Source organism: Rhagoletis pomonella, unplaced genomic scaffold (genome assembly GCF_013731165.1).
Source record: "Rhagoletis pomonella isolate Grant_MI unplaced genomic scaffold, Rhpom_1.0 Rhpom_scaffold_00006, whole genome shotgun sequence".
NCBI classification, from domain to species: domain Eukaryota; kingdom Metazoa; phylum Arthropoda; class Insecta; order Diptera; family Tephritidae; genus Rhagoletis; species Rhagoletis pomonella.
Window position 1 is genome coordinate 54,121,404 of NW_023458560.1, and position 11,657 is coordinate 54,133,060.

General features: G+C 40.3%; 1 long non-coding RNA gene across 1 annotated transcript in view; it reads left to right on the forward strand.

The window, feature by feature from the left end:
* Nucleotides 1-11,657, forward strand: part of LOC118740974 — a 48,442-nt gene that overhangs the window by 4,849 nt on the left and 31,936 nt on the right. The gene's annotated exons all lie outside the window — the stretch shown is intronic.

An 11,657-nucleotide genomic window follows, 5' to 3' on the forward strand; every position in this document is an offset into this window, starting at 1 on the left:
CTTTATTTTTGTTTTTCGGATTAGTAGGAATTAGAAATATTACACCGGAAAGGCTTACTAGTCCTTAAGAGTGCCTCCAGTGTTGCAAGCGAAAAATTTGCAATTGTTAAGAGTGCTACTAATGGAAATTCCCTCAAGTAATTCAATAGCTGACGGAAAATAAAATAATGTTCCTTATTTTAAGAGCAATTTAGTAGCCACAGCTTTTTTTATAGGAACTTAATCAAAGCGGGTGAAAACTTTGTCATCTTTTTTGTAGGCTGAAATGAGAGGACCCCAGACTGTAAAGGCAGCCTTGAAATGAACCCTAGCAAGGTGGTCTAAATGAGCGACCTTGTCAATAAATCCAAAAAAGTCCATCATCGTCCCACTCACCAAAAGAGGCACTTCGAATCAACGTAGGCATGCCGCTTCTAGCCATACTCATTGAGAAAGATGCTTGTTCGAGCGCGCTAAAACTGCCGTATCTAAGCTGCATTGAAAGTGAAGACTTCAGGAAATTCACATACACAACGGTGGTGAAGTTATTCCTTATAAAGCTCTGCAAAGTTAAAAAATTCTTGGAAGCGATGCTTATAAGTCGACAACCACAATAATCGGCGAAGGATATAATGTCTGGTACATTGATGGATCCAGACTTGATGATGGGAGTACGGGGCCAGCGAATTTGGATTTAGATTTCAGAAAACTGTACCAATAGGCACAAATCTAATTATAGCTGAACAGAGCGTCTTATCTAATAGGCTTAGACTCACGTAAAACGCTGTTAATGGTAGTAGCGAGCTGCAAAATTGTCCGGTACCTTTTGATGGGTTCCGGGTGATATATCCAATGCATACATGGACATACAGAACTCCAAAAAGTAGAACACCAGCACAAGATTTTCAGGCGTTTATCGCTTTTCAGGCGTTGTAGCGCTCAGTGCTAAAGTCGTAATATAAAACTTATAGTTGAATAGAGCTCGTAAGACTTTAGCGCCGAAAGCCACAACATCTGAAAAGCTTGTTATGGGGTGCTACTCAAAGAAGGTGAGAGGACTCCCACGTTGGAGGCCACTGATGTATGTCAAAAAGTTCATAAGTGACCTGCAGTCCCATTGTTCACTAAATCGAATGCCTAACAATACCCACCGTAATTGGTAAAATGAGTTTTTACCACCTGCGGACAGGTTCTTCTGCACTTGGTCCTTCCATTGTGTTCTTGGCCACCCTTTCTTTCGTTGTCCATCCAGCCGAAGGATCTTTTCACCGGAGCACAATCGTTGTAATTTTATGCGTTTAACTATGTCTATATCGTTAAAATGCTCGTGCCAGTCGTCATTCCATCTTCGTCGGTACTCGAAGCACATGCGACTAGGGCCCTATATCTTAGGTAGAATAGTTCTTTCGAAAGCTCCCAAAGTCTTCCATCTTCGTTCGACATCGTCCATGTTTCTGCGCCATATAAAGGGACGGCTATGATGAGTAATTTGTAGAACGTAATTTTTGTTCGCCGAGAGGGGGCTCTGCTTTTCAATTGCCTACCCAGTTATTCTTTTACACAGTATCTTCGATAGGACCTTGTATTCAATATTCAGAAGGCTTATTATGCGATAATAGGCGCAAACGGCGGGATCTCACTTCTTGTGGTTTGTACAAAGTACATTGAGACTCCAATTTTCGGGTATGTATTCATCAGAACAAATTCTGCTTAAAAGCCTCATGTCTTGAGCGCACCGTAAACGAGGCCAGAGCTCTAATTAGCGACTGACTTTCTGAGCAGATTTTACCAGCCTTTACCGCCATCGCGCCCATCATCAACCAAACGACTGCCTCCATAATACGAGGAGCACCAATCTTTGCTTAGAAAACACTACAGTGATCCCAGCTTTAGGCTTCCGTTGATGGAGAGCTCATTGGGAAATATACCTACAAAGGCATTTCTGTGAAGCTGCGACAAAGCCGTGTAAAAACACAACGGGCCTCCTTACAACTAGAACCCCTGGTCCCCTCAACTCAGAGATGTGCGTGGAGCAAGAGCAAATAGGTGGTAGGGTAGTTATGCCGTGGCTCGTATTGTCAGGAATTAAATTTAAGCCTTCGCGAATATTAAAGTGTCTAGAACCCGAGTCAGTTAGACAACCGTTGTCCGGTGTAACCCTCATTGCAGTCACCTTACCTCCGATAGCTACAGGCATCATTTTAAAATGACGTTAAGAGCCAGGGTTGAAGCTGAGCAGCACGCTCCAGCTTTCCGACTTTACTTGTTTTCCCTGGTGCATTCCACCAGGCTATGACTCCACAAAACAATATGGGTATAGGTATGGTTTCATAGAACAGAAGATAGGCGACCCCCTATGTCTCACATATTGCCTCCTGCAGCTGTACATACTCACTGGAACCTTCTTCACTCTCTCCTCGCTAAAGGGCTTCAATGACAGATTCCTCTTTGCCTTGCAGTGAACCAAACAAACAAAACTAGGATTTAAAACAAGTCCACAGTACTCAGACTATTTGGCCACCCGGTTTAAAAACCCTTGGGTTTAGTTATCCCTCATTAAGAATGCAACATCATTTGCATAGGCAATCAACCGACTCACCAGCTCCTCTAGCAGGTCGTTTACGATCACAATCCATTGAAGGGGGGAGAGAAGACCACCTTGTTGCGCGCCCCTGCTTACCTTACAGATCAGGAGGTATATAAGCCAACTACCCAGAAGACAATTTAGGTAGGCGTTCTTAAGTAAAGCCATTTTAAGAGGCCTGCCCAAGAAGGGCTGAATAAAGTGCTTCCTTGCATGCCTTCTAGAAGGGCTTATCCATTTACAATTTACGCGAATGCATAAATTTATATTAAATTACTTAGCATTACAAATTTTAAGAAATTAGATTCAAATTATTTAAACAAATAAATCAATTATTTATTACGAAATGGGAATCAATCGAAATGGTTTTGAAAAGCTTTGTTTCTTAGCTGAACTACAGGAGTGTTGCAACCTGTTTAAAAAATCATATTAGGTAAGAGAAATATGTATCACCATATGGGTTTGAGAAAGTAGTAGTTTGAAAATATTTGAAGGAGAGTTGCCACCTGTTTGAAATGTCGAATTTAGTTTAATTATACACAAGTTATATGATATATCAAAGTATGAATGTCAGACGAAGGAGTGTTAAAAAATCTTTAGTTTGAACGCTAAGAATATTATTGAGGTGGTAGAAGAGGTTTGCCACCTGTTGAAAAAGTTAAATTCAAATTATTTAATAAGTTAAATGAATTATTAAAATATGGGTATCAATCGCAGCGGGTTTGAAAAATTTGATGAAATATGGCACTCGGATCTCATATAACTCTGACTAACATTTGGAATATTTTTAAAGTTTTTGAAATTCAATTTTGGGCGTTTTAACGCCATGCGGGTTCACTAATTTGATATAAACCTTAAGCAAATACTTCAAAGATGTACGGTTTTTATAAATTGAAGAAGCAACTTTAAAAGAACTCCTCCAAAAGGCCTTCCGAAGTACGTCCTATAAAAACCCTCCTGGAAGGCCTTCCATGGCTAGCGAAAGAAGAAGCCCTTCAATTTGTGCCAATCCATACAAAAAAGAAAGGAGAACGGAAAATAGAGTGGAAAACTTCTTAACTCTCAGGAAGGCCTTTCGGAAGGGCTTCTAACTACTGAAATTATCTACTGGGTAAGGTCATCTTAGACTCCAAGCTTACTAAGGAATGGGACAATTTCCCCCCGGAGGAACATGGTTGAAAGTCCTTTCGATGTCGAGATAGCCACCTACACTGTAATCTCTATGCATGAAGCCTTACGCAATCGACTTCACAATCGTGTGCAGGGCGAGCTGAACCGATCTACCCTTAATTATGCATGCTGAGCTCCTGGCAGGCGATTACGAGGAATCCCGTTTCTGATATGCAAATCTATCATGCCAGAAACGAAGACAGGCTCATTTCTGAAGCAAAGCCGTCAACACACTTCTGGTGGGAATGACCGGTGAAAATAAGCAAAGCAAAAAAAAAATGGGCAAAGTTTTTTTAAGTTCAAACACAACCAATAAATGGTGGCATGTCCAACTAAGAATAATATGAACCAAAACTTTCTCATGCTCCAAAATTTTGAATACTATTGGAGCAGATCTATGAATAATTGATAGGATTATGTCCATTTATACATATGTACAAACATACATACATACATATATGTACATAAGTCAACCACCAAAGTAGGTTAGTATTAATAACGAAACCTACTATTTTAATTTTTTGGCAAAAAATATCACTCAGTAGATGAAGAAATATTCAAAAAACGTGCGAACTTAACTGAATTGTTATATTACATATGTATGTAAGTACGTCATTATAAGCCTAGTGTATGTAGGTGAAAAATCGACGATTGCATCATGGTAACCCCAATAGACATGGCTTTACAAGTTTTAAATTACTTTTAAGCTTCTAGCCAAAAGCAGACGAAAATGTAGAACACCAAAAATGAATGCCAAAAATGGTAAAAAAGGGCACATAAATATTTAATCAGGGCTTTCTATATACATACATACATACATATGTTAACTACGACATGTGTGATTGGGTAATTCTAGGAACTAAGCTACGTATGTATCTAATGTTCGTACACAAGCGCTCTTTGTTCAGTACTAGTTTTTTTTTGGTGAAGTCACATTTTTTTTTGCAATTGACTACATCTTGCAAAAAAAAAGCAAGCGAGATTGCCTCGCTGACCGACAACAGAACATAAATATGTACATAAACTTTCGATGAATGCAAAGCATTGCTACTTTACCGGCAATGGCCTAGCAAAGTGGGCAACGAGGTCAAATTTAGGGCGCTTCATGATATGGCCCCCTCTGTGACTTCTTAGGTTTCTGCTTCACTTACTCGTTCTAGTTCCACATAGTTAATGTCACTGCTTTCTAGCAATGCGCAATTCTGGTTACATGTTGTTTGCGCCTGTGAGAAATCGACAGGAAGAGACATAAAAAACTACCGTTACACATGCTAACTTACACACAAATGGACTTGCATTAGCACTGATTTTGCCAAAGAAAAAGAAAAGGAAAATAAATAAAAATAATAAAAGTCACACGAAAAATAAAATTTCTCGAAGAATGAAGTATGGCACGTAAGTAGTTCCTAGCTAATGGTTGCAGAGTAACTAGGCAATTGTGCCAACGAAAGTTATAAGCCTAACAGAGTAATTTGCAATCATATTTCAAAAAATATATTGTTTAATTAGCAGCGGTCTTGTCCCTGACCCCACCAAAGGCAGCCTTCAAAACATTTCAGAAGTTTGGGTAGGGCCTAAGCTCGAGGCTGTGGAGAAAAAGGACCTTAGTCTTTGGCTATAGGCAAGTTTCGGACTTCCAGCCAAGCGCCGCGTGTCGTTGGAGATTGGGGCAATATTTAGTTACTGTAACACTAATATTTCGGCGCCCGACTGGAGGGGTTATCACGCTCAAGAAGACCGTGGAGCATAGGAAAGCGCTCGTTTAGTTCAATGCAGAGTTTTTCTCTCCTATCACCGATACCAAGGGGGTAGCCTTGAGAAGGTAGCCTTTGAAGAATTTCAAGGCGATGCAAGAGTGGATGGTACTCTGCTTCCGGAGCGTCGGACGAGGATATAGGGGAAGAAGCTTAGATGTGGTAAAATCTATGTAGGTCCTATCGGTGCTGAAAAGTGCTGAACTTCCTTCGGGGGATGCGTCAACGGTATTGGGCGAATGTTCGAAAGGCCTGAGAGGAAAGCGCAGATCTTGCGCTTATGGAGAGGAGTGGGTAGGATTATTATCCGCCAATATTTTGCTTTATCTATTGTTACGAAGCGAGTACGTTCAGATCGATAGCGGCGAATGACAGAGGTTTAATTGAGACCGAGAACAAGACTTGTATAAACTCCAATTTCAGCAATGTAGATATTGCGCCTGGCAGCATGGGAGGTGCGTCCGGCGAAATCTATCGCTGCTACATAAAGTTTTAGCTGAGGTTAGCATCCTGGAATACCAGCGTCATAATATATTTCGATGTGAACTCGCGACACTCTATTTCGGCTAGATCGGACTCTAAAATGTAAGACGTGAGTCGTTTCCCCACTTTTTTACTGTCAACATAAACAACTCTCAATCTGACCCTGGTTTCTGTTCTGATATTTATATTTCGGACTAAGGTTTTCCAGCGATCGCTTTTCTTCGGATCATAGTAACATGAATATGTATATAAATTAAGTACCTACGACCTTCAGAAACCTGAGAGGTTTCAACTATGATCTTAGAAACAAGAATATACCACCTGCAGAACAAGACTCGATGAATTTGTAGTTGTTTTCACAACTGGTAGCAGAAGCGCTCTTGGGCACTCGCATGCCTCATTAGATTCTTCAATAACTGACGTAAGCCCCTGTGGAGCATATCGGAGCTCTCTAATCCAGGTTCGTCTAGCAGGTGACATTTTAGTAGAGCCCTTAAGACTGGGTTACTCTATAATTGGGAACTTTACAAAGTTCCACTTGGAATCTAATGGAAATTGGAAAGTCTGAAATAAAAGAAGCTAAGACCAGGTTTTTCTGAAAATCTAAAGCTTATGGAAACTTTATACTTACAGATTCGCAATCAGCACAAAAAAAGTCTATCGAAAACAACTTTAACATTTTAGGATACAAAATTTTTTCAAATTTTTCCAGGGTACCGTGATTTAGACGAGTGCTTGCGAGGTGTCCTGCTCACTTGGGATATTTGATGTATGGCGAGGCAGAAAACGGGACAATGAGTAGTGAGAATTCGTTCTACTTTATCCTCGATGCCTATTTCCTCTTCAATCTATTCCGAGGTTACCTACTGGGTAAGCGCCTGCATTTAAGGAAGCTTCTCAAACTTGCGGCGCCGGAAAGCTTAGCCGCAATCAGGTCTCAATCGCGCCCATGATATGCTCTAGGCTAGTAGAGGAATGCTTGATCTCTCTCGGTCTAAACACCTTAGATCGCACTTTTCAACTGATTCTGAGGAGTTCTAGAGCACTATATTTGCTGCTTGCGAAATTTCGTCTTTGGCACATAGCATCTGCTTTGTATCAGAGGAACACAATTTTGAGTTTCTTCACCCTCTTTTATTTGTTAAGTAAACTCCAAGCACTACGTGTGATACTTCTACGGCAATCGAAGTGGAGCATAGTATCAACGCAGAAAAGACTGATCTAGTATTATTCACCAGGAAATACAAGGTTCCGAACTGGTCTAAGCCTAAGCGGGATGAGGTGACCCTCCAGGTGAAGCAAAGTACCCAGTACCTCGGAAAAATACTCGATAGTAAGCTGTCGTGACGCCTCAATGTGGAGGAGGGGCGAAGAAGGCTTCCGTAGCATTATATGCACTATACACCTTGTTGAATCTCTTACCGTCAGACTTATCGGCGAAGAATATAGCATCAAAAACGTGTCAGTTTGTGTGCCGGTCTTAGGGTCACTGTAGTATAGCGTAAACTTTACTTAGACGGATTGACTATGTGATCTCGGGACGAAGCCACGAAGTGTGAGGGTATTAGGAGTGGTGGATCGGTGAATTTCTATTCAGGCGGAGGTATTGGCCATAAGTTGGACGGCGGAGCTGCAGAGCAGGAATCAAGAAAATAAGCTAGAATCTCTATATCGACAGTCAGGCAGCGATAAATCTCATAGCACTATGGACCTCTAAAATGTGGCGGAGTGCATGGCAGCTCTTCCTTTGCTACACACCAATAGTGATGTACATCTGTACAAGGTTCCGGGGTCCGACAGGTTTGCCAAAGAGGGTGCTTTGTTGGAAACCATGCTGATAGAGGAGGTGCCGATTTCTCAATAGATATACAGCCTTCTGTCGGCGGCCAGCCTGTCAATGGCTTTCCGGCTGTAAAGGACGTTTACGGAAGAAATACTATGCGATGTAACTGCTTTAATTGTCGCCTGACTATCTACGTATAGGCTACTTTTGAATTGGGTGTCGTTTCGGTGTAGGCTTGCTCTGCTGCTATCCTCATTGCGAAAACCTCTGCTTGATCCGTTCGTGAAAATGGTTAGGGGTCTATGGCTAGGTTTCATTTCCTTGCGCCATACTTCCTCCTCAATCGTTGTGCGAAGCCTTTGTTCCCACTTAAAGCTAGGTGCCATGTAGTCCGTGCTGCCTGTGCTTCCCGTCCCAATTGAGCTGTGCCCAAAGGTTTTGAAATTGAATTCCTCTATGGCCGTCGGAGTGGACGTCATGCACAGTGCCGCGAGTCGCTGAACCTTCTCCATTGGCCCGAGATATGATGGACTTTTTCGTGGGAATCCACCACACCAAAGCGCCATAGAGCTGTATTGGTCTGACTATTGCTGTGTAGCACCACCAAAGCATCAGAGCAGGTGACAGACCCCAAGAGACTCCCAGCATTATTTACATGCATAAAGTGCATTACTGGCCTTCTTCACCCTTTCGTGAACATTGCGCTTTCACAGCAGCTTACTGTTCAACAGCTCGATGCTATCTAGCTCCCAGTATAAGGTCTCTTTTGTCTGCGTTAACCCCTAGCCCCGCTCGGGATGCCCATTGGTCAATGACTTTCAAGGCGCTGTTCATTACATTACTACAGAACTGTAATAAATGTAATTAAAAATTTGCAAAATTTTGGAGATTTTCAATGTAAATTTCTCTAACGCCCACCTGTGCAATAAAATATTATATTTCTTTATACCCCACTGCTTGCAGTAAGGCGTCTGAAAAAGATTTCCTTAACAATAAATCCTCTTGCCAATATAATAAAATAAGAAACTGTGCAATTGAAAAAATTTAACTTTTATCAGAAAAAAAGAGAAAGAAGTTCAAAAAAAAAAACGTATTGGTTAAAAAACCGTCAAATCCTTGCTGATCAAAGCGACAACGAATAAAAGCTCACGCCAAAACACTGAGCTGAACGAGCAGCACCTAGCGCTGGCATAAGCACCTACATACATACGTACATACATACTCCTTCGTATGGGTTTTGTTAATGTGTGGCTATACTTGTGTGTTTGTTATTGTAAGTAAGAAGGTGGCTGAATTTTCTCCCAATTTTGGTAGCTTGATTTGTCACGAAATTCACAAAGCGAAAGAGCGCGCAACAAATTGGTCTGTAGTTGAAAATTGACAAGAATTTCGTGACTTTGTCACCTTTGTCTCGGTGGCACCATAGTGCCAACACAACAAAAAAAAAAAAAAAAAAAAAAAGCAGCAGGCAAATAGGCTGGCAGGCAGTCAGGTAGTGCAGACACATTGCTTTGTTGCAGCTGAATGATTGAGTGCGGTTTGTCGGTGGTCGGTGGGTCGATGGCTCGATCGCTAGTTGCTGGTGGATCAATGGCTAGCAGCTCAGCTGCCCTTTTTGATGTTGTTTGTTAGTTGCGCGTGCGGTATCTAGTAGAAGCAGTGTGAGCGCGCGCGCGCGCTTCCTTCGCTTTGATTTCCGCACCAAGTGAATTCAAATTCAAATTCAATGTAGTACTTACATACTTGTAGCGACATATAAACAATGGTATTGTAAGCGTTATATATGTATGTATTTTTTCGAAGCAAAAAAACGAGACACACAGCAAAGCACCAGAACCAATTCAATGAGCTAAAAAGAAATGCTTACAAGCATTGGAAATAAACGACATCACTTCATCATCATGACTTTAACGCTTCGAGGCAGTTCTAATGTTGATTTTAATGGCCTACAACAAATGAAATGGTACTTCCTAAATGTTTTTGTTTTCGCTCTTTTTTCAAATATGTAGTTATTTACTTTTAATTCACTTTTTTTTTGGTTTGATTTGGTTTTTGCCACCCTCAACAGCGCGCTGCACTTTGTGTGTTTGTGTTGTATTTGCAATGTCGCGCGGTGAGCGCAGCAAGGCGGCGCGGCGCGGCAAGGCAAGTCAGCCAGCAACTTTGTACCTGTAACCTTTTGCACTTGGAAATTGTGTCTACATTTCGTAGCGGTCGTCGCATTGACAGTTACTCGACAGCTATAGCAACAAAAAACAACACAAATAGTGCAACAACACAATAGCAGCAAATAGGCAGAAGAATCGAAAGAAATACACCAGCAACACGCTTTGAACACGAGACAACGGTAACGTGCCACCTATTTTACATGATTTCATTGCAGCAACACAACAAACTGTTACAATACAAAACAACAACAAAAAAAAATAGGTTACATACTTACTTACTTACGAGAAATGTATGAACTTTACGCCAGCGATCGGCAAGCGAACTCAAGCGGTGTGTGGCATTCTTTGCAGAGTTACGGTAAACAAAAGTCAATATCTATCCGAATAACTTTTGATGTCCTGTAAAATCTTGTTCTTATGCCTATCGGTACTTTATAAGGATCTCTGGCCTCATAGGTGATGGCGCACCAATCGGCGAGGCGCCATTAGACGAGGGTAAGATTATGAAGGGACCGCGAAGGGGGTTGGCCGTGACGTCAAAGGGTTTGTGGTAAAGAAGCGCTCAGAAAAGTTTCTCAATTAGCTAACCTCTGTTCCCGCAATCTGCTTTTGGGGTAAGAAAGAAGTTAAAACCATGATTTTAAAATCTGACATTCGCTAATCCACCTGATCATCGGCTCACAACTGCTGCAGTAAGGACTTGAGATAATGTTTATGCTTACTCTATGAATTACGGTAGCAGAAGCTACGGTTAGAGTTTGCACTGGTCAAGAGCTATGTAAGTTTTTGAGTGAAACTTATTTAGCGGCGGTTGATTGGTTGGGAGTGAATTGGCAAATTCAACGGAAATTGCACACGGAAATGGTTGGGACGGAAAAAACTACTTCTTGAATGTATGCACTGGGTATTAATTTTAACAAAAACTTAGAAAAAGACCAATACAAGAATGAAAGTAAAGGTGAGTACGTACATAGATAAAGAAAAGGATAAAGGCAAAGGTAAAAATAAAACAAAAACAAAGATGCGTAAAGGTAAATGCAAAAATTAAGATCAAGGTAAATTTAAACACTTTACTTATGTATATAAGGGCACAGGTGATTGGGAATATGTAGATGAAGAAAATCATAAACACAAGAGTAAAAACAAGGATAAACATAAACATAAAGAAAAAGAAGAGAACGATTAAAATAAACGGATATAGATAGGCACAGAGACTCAATCTGGGAACTATTTAGGAATTTTCGGGATTCTCGGAACTTATCAATATAATATTCGATATTTTGATCGGTTTCGTTATCGATATTTGTATCGATTTTCTTATCGACATTTTTATCGATTTTGTTATGGATTTTATTACCGATGTTTTTATCGATTTTGTTATCGATATTTTTACTGACTTTATTATCGATATTTTTATGGATATTATAATCGAAATTTTTATCGATATCGATATTTTTAACAATTTTTGTTATCAATATTTTTTATCGATATTGTTATCGATTTTTCTATCGATATTATTATCGAATTCGTTAGCGATATTATTATGGAAATTTTTATCGATTTTGTTATCGATATTTTTATCGATTTTGTTATCGATGTTTTTATCGATATTTGTATCGATTTTGTTATCGACATTGTTATCGATATTGTTATCGATTTTGCTATCGATATTTTTATGGAATTTGTTATAGATATTTGTATCGGCTTTGTTATCGATTTTTTGATGGATGTTACTA